The 5411-nt window shown below is 39.9% G+C and overlaps 1 long non-coding RNA gene across 1 annotated transcript; it reads left to right on the top strand.

The window, feature by feature from the left end:
* Positions 1–15: 15 nt before the first annotated feature.
* Positions 16–3844, top strand: LOC119906176. The gene is made up of 5 exons (XR_005444938.1): positions 16–448; positions 945–1032; positions 1133–1317; positions 1402–1465; positions 2767–3844. It is a non-coding gene; the product is annotated as an uncharacterized LOC119906176 (long non-coding RNA).
* Positions 3845–5411: the final 1567 nt, after the last annotated feature.

The raw sequence follows: 5411 nt of genomic DNA, 5'->3' as shown, positions 1-5411 counted from the left end.
ACAAGATAGCAGAACAGAAGCTCCACCATAAATCTGCAGAAACTGTTCAGACCAGTTGAGTGATTCAGTCAGCCTGAAGCCGTTAAGGGAACTTTCGGATGATCAATCAATTACTTAAAGATTAACTAGGAAAATGTGAATTCTAAAATTTACATGGACAACATTAGTTTAAGAGTTAACAAAGCAGAAGAATTCTCTGTCAGGATCATTTGTTTGGGGAAAAAACTTGTTTTCATGTGATTACAACTGTTACCCAGAGAAGTGGATGTTACACTGGCCAGAAGAGAAAAGTTTAAAAGTGGAATTTATATCATTTCTTGACAGTTGTCAACTGACATCAACATATTAGTAGTTTTATCCATCCATCCTTCCATCCATTGTTAACCGCTTATCCTGCGTACAGGGTCGTGGGGGGCTGGAGCCAATCCCAGCTGACATCGGGCGAAAGGTGCGATTCCACACAGAAAAGCCAGGGCAACCAGGGTTCGAACCCAAAACCTTCTTTCTGTGAGGCGACAAAGCTAAGCACTGTACTACCGCGACGCCCTAGTAGTTTTATATTATTTTAAATTACATTATGACACTGAACCTCAAGATGTTTGAATACTTCCAGTGTTCTCTCAAACTGTGGTCAGTTTGTTTATGAGTCTGCTGTCCTTTACAGTGATTCAAATCCCATCTCACTCTGTAGTTATGAGAAAAATGAACATCTCGTCAAAACCTCAAAAAAAAAATGTTTTTCCTAAAACATAAAAAAATGGAAGATTATGTTTTGGGTCATGTTTTTTAAATCCGCTGAAATTAAACCGTCCTTACATTTCATCAGATCAGTCTGATGAAATGTAAGGATGTCATTTAAGAAACTGATCACTCTATATGAATATATATATGAATATATATGAAAACTGAACTGGTTTCAATATCTCTAATCTGTGTTTGTTCAGGAACAGCATTCACAGACACAAAGTGCTCTGACTGCAGCGTTGGAACATTTTCAGATGGGACATTTACGTCCTGTCAGCCGCACACACAGTAAGAGAAGCTTCACATCAGACATCTGAAGTCTTCCAGCAGCAGTGAATTCATGGTTTCCTACAAATGTTCCTGTGAAAATGTCCCTCTATCATTCCAGATGTGAATCAATAAACCTGAAAGCAGGAACTGCTTCAACCGATGCTGAATGTGGAGAACAAAGTTCAGACAGGACAGGAGTTGTGATCGGTGCTGCTGTTGGGGGGATTCTTTGTTTATTAATTTTAATATTTGGGCTTGTTGCTTTTTTCTATGTCAAAAAGAAGAAAGGACGTCTAAACAGAGGTATGATTTGTATTTAGATAATAAAAACACTGTCACATCATTAAGTTGTTGATTAAGGTGTTTATTTGTAATGTTTTATTACAGAAGACATTCCACAACTGGAACATTTTATTACAAGAAGAAATCAGATGCAAACAATCCCCAACAGGTATGTTCTATACTCTTTACTATAGACGGGTTTCTGTGCAACGTCATCACAGAGATGTGTGCGCAACTATGGGGCAGAAAAGCATATCTAGCAGCAGTGTTGGACAAATTACTCAGAAATTGTAATGAGTTACTTTATACTCATTTAAAAACCAATGTACGTGCCGAGGTAGTTTGGCATTTCAGACTTTTGTGGGCTTGTCCCAGCTCTCCCCTAGTACTTTACATATTACTGGGTATTAATGGTAAATAGTCACATTACTCGTTACATTACAATTACTTTCAACCATCGCACCCCATCTTTAAAAGTGACGGGAAGCCTGTTCAGCAGTGCATTTTAGAAATAAATCCACTTTACTGGAACAATAGTTAACCTAAAGTCAACAACCAGCCGAACTGAAAACACTGCAGCCTCTCAGACCAGAGGATGCTCTATCATATAAGCTATGGATATAGGCTATTTAAAAATAATTTTAAAAAAACAAAGCAGGTCCCTCCAGATTTTAACTAATCGCGTGTTCATAACAGCAGCCATGAGTATGATTTTTTTTTTTAATGCCACTGTCAGAGATCAGAAAAATCAAGCAAGTGTCTCAAATTTTGAACTAACATTTTGCAAATGCATTTATAAGAGAAGCATTCAGTGCTTTTACAAAACACAAAACGTTGATTAACGCCACTCTCTCCTGCTGAGTGGATACTTCACTGGCAGAAACGTTAGCTGCCGGAGTTTATTTCCACAGGCTCAAGTTTCACGTTGCTGTGCTGCTTTAGCAGATGCTTCAATACAAAATTGTTCACAGTTGAAAGCGTTTTGCTGGTCGCACAGAGTTTACAACAGAAGACCATGTTCTTTGCATCTCTGAGTGTGACACAGCTCGGCCTAATGGCAGAACGTTACTTACAGCTGTGGAAAGAACGCCTCTCTCCTTCTTTCTCCATTCTTCCTTTAGTTTTTTGGCTAGCAGCTGACTTGAACAACATAAGTTCTGGTTCCGCTGACCTGCAGAGCGGTTGCACATGATATATTAACATGCGAAATGAAACGCTAACAAACAGAGTTTATTATTGAGTCAACAAGAATTTACAAACAATGCCTAATCTACGTTGATTACAGTTGTTTACTACAGTCTTCTGACCGGCTACCAAAGCGCTTTGACCCCCTGGCTGCATGCGCATCCAGCAGTGTTTGTATAAAAGAAACCAGTCTGAGTCCATTTTACTGTTATGTACAGTAGGAAGTAGGAATGATTTTTCTTCTAAGTAATTAAATAACATCACTCATTTATCAAATTTTCACAGAACAGAAACGTGAATGGAGAAGAAATACCAGGTGAATGTCCTGCACACGGCGCTACAAGCTGAACACTCTACAGAAGTGCTGGTCTACAGTCTGGATCATTATCTCAAACATATGTTACTGTACAGAGACTGAAGTCAGCCTGGAATAACAACGTGGAGCAAGCTGCAGACTTCCAGTCAATCATCTTCATGTGACTGTACATGTAGGCTTCTTTCTTCTTCTGTGGTGGTCACAGAGCTTACGGCTGGATCTGAACACAGACAGACTGAAACTGGACTTCATCTGTCATAAACCAGAACAAAGAGCTGGAACAGAAGAAAGATTCAATCTGAACTGCAACATGATGGACAAATGGTGACTGATAAAAGCAGGGAAGCTGGATAGTGTGCAGGTACAGCTCCAGGTGGGTACAGGTGAAGCACCAAAGCAGCGTGTGGTAGGAGGAGAGGTAGTCCACATGCCAAAATTTTTGGGGAACATGAATTCCTGGAAGCCTGTGTTTTAACAAGGCGTTAAATGGAAATCCAGTCGGATGTTGTTATGGAGCCAGTGTGGATTTGTGCATTTTATATCAAATAAATTTGGAGATCCCAAAGTCTTTCTCTCTCCCTGAGAGAAAGAAAAGGAGGGGGTTTGAGATATCAACCCTCAACAGACAGCTGAAGCAACCAAAGGAGGAGGTGAAAGGTTTGCTTTCCCTAAGGGCTGTTTCTGGGCAGTTCGATCATAAAACTGGTCACCTTTTGGCAGCAGCCGAGACAAGGCTCTGTGCCTGACTGTTAAAATGACAAAGAAACACTAATCAGACATTTTCTTTCTCCTGAACAGCCTATCAGAACTCTTTTTAAGAGAGGGCAAGAAACCCTAAACTGCCCCCCGCACACGTAACCATGGCAACTGACCTCCCTCTTTGTTTAATTACCCCACATCAAAGGATATTCTCCTCTTCACGCCCTGATGTGAGAAACTCTAGAACACCAGAGGACAGCCCTGAACTCTTTGTGTAAACAAAGAGTACTGTCTCCTCAAAACTCAAAGCATTACCTTGTTTAATTAAATAATCTTTAAATTACTTAACTTGGTCTCTCCAATCCATTTGAGCTCAGTGCATCATAGGAAATCCCCCAGCAGTCTAGGCCTATAGCAGCATAACTAAGGGATGGTTCAGGACTAACCTGAGCCAGCCTTAACTATAAGCTTTATCAAAGAGGAAAGTCTTAAGCCTACTCTTAAATGTGGAGATGGTGTCTGCCTCCTTAACCCAAACTGGAAAATGGTTCCACAGGAGAGGAGCTTGATAGCTGAACGCTCTGGCTCCTAGTCTACTTTTGGAGACTCTAGGAACCACAAGTAACCCTGCATTCTGGGAGTGCAGTGCTCTGGTGGGGTAGTAAGGTACTATGAGCTCTTTAAGATAAGATGGTGCCTGACCATTAAGAGCTTTGTAAGTAAGAAGAATGATTTTAAATTCTATTCTGGATTTTACTGGAAGCCAATGCAAAGAAGCTAAGACTTTTTCGAGCAGCCTGATAATAAGGAATGGCAGTAATCCAGCCTAGAAGTAACAAATGCATGGACTAGTTTTTCTGCATCATTTTTAGACAGGATGTTCCTGATTTTCGCAATATTATGTAGGTGAAAAAAGGCAGTGAAATTTGCTTAATGTGAGACTTAAATGGCATGTCCTGATCAAAGATAACTCCAAGATTCCTCACAGTGGTGCTGGAGGCCAGGGCGATGCCATCAAGGGAAACTATATCTTTAGATAATGCGTCATGGAGGTGCTTAGGCCCCAGAACAATAACTTCAGTTTAACATTAGAAAATTACAGGTCATCCAGGTTTTAACATCCTGAAGGCACATTTGAAGTTTAGCTAACTAATGAGTTTCATCTGGTTTGATCGATAGATATAACTGAGTATCATCTGCATAACAATGAAAGCTTATGGAATATTTCCTGATAATATTGCCTAAAGGAAGCATATATAAAGTAAACAGGATTGGTCCGAGGACAGATCCTTGTGGAACTCCATGACTAACTTTGGCGTGCATGGAGGACTCATCGTTAACATGTACAAACTGAAATCAATCTGATAAATAAGACTTAAACCAGCTTAGAGCGGTTCCTTTAATGCCAATGAAATGTTCCAGTCTCTGCAATAGGATCTGATGGTCAATGGTATCAAATGTAGTACTAAGATCTAATAAAACCAGTACAGAGACAAGTCCTTTGTCTGATGCAATAAGGAGGTCGTTAGTTTTTTTCACCAGTGCTGTCTCTGTGCTATGATGAACTCTAAATCCTGACTGAAAATCCTCAAATAAACTATTGCTCTGTAGAAAGTCACAGCTGTTTAGCAACTGCTGAGAAATGGAAGGTTAGATACAGGTCTACAGTTGGCTAAAACATCCGGATCAAGTTTGGGCTTTTTCAGAAGAGGTTTAATTACAGCTACTTTAAAGTACTGCGGTACATAGCCTGTTGATAAAGATAGATTAATCATATCTAGTATAGTGATGACTAAGGGTAAAACTTCGATAAGCAGACTAGTCGGGATGGGGTCTAAGAGGCAGGTTGATGGTTTAGATGAAGAAATATTTGAAGTTAGTTGGTAAAGATTGAGGGAAGCAAAGCAGTCTAAAC

The sequence above is a fragment of the Micropterus salmoides genome, unplaced genomic scaffold (assembly GCF_014851395.1).
Source record: "Micropterus salmoides isolate LMB-PRFRI ecotype aquatic unplaced genomic scaffold, ASM1485139v1 Ms_hic_scaffold_16, whole genome shotgun sequence".
Taxonomy (NCBI): Eukaryota; Metazoa; Chordata; class Actinopteri; order Centrarchiformes; family Centrarchidae; genus Micropterus; species Micropterus salmoides.
This window is presented reverse-complemented; position numbering and strand designations above follow the sequence as displayed.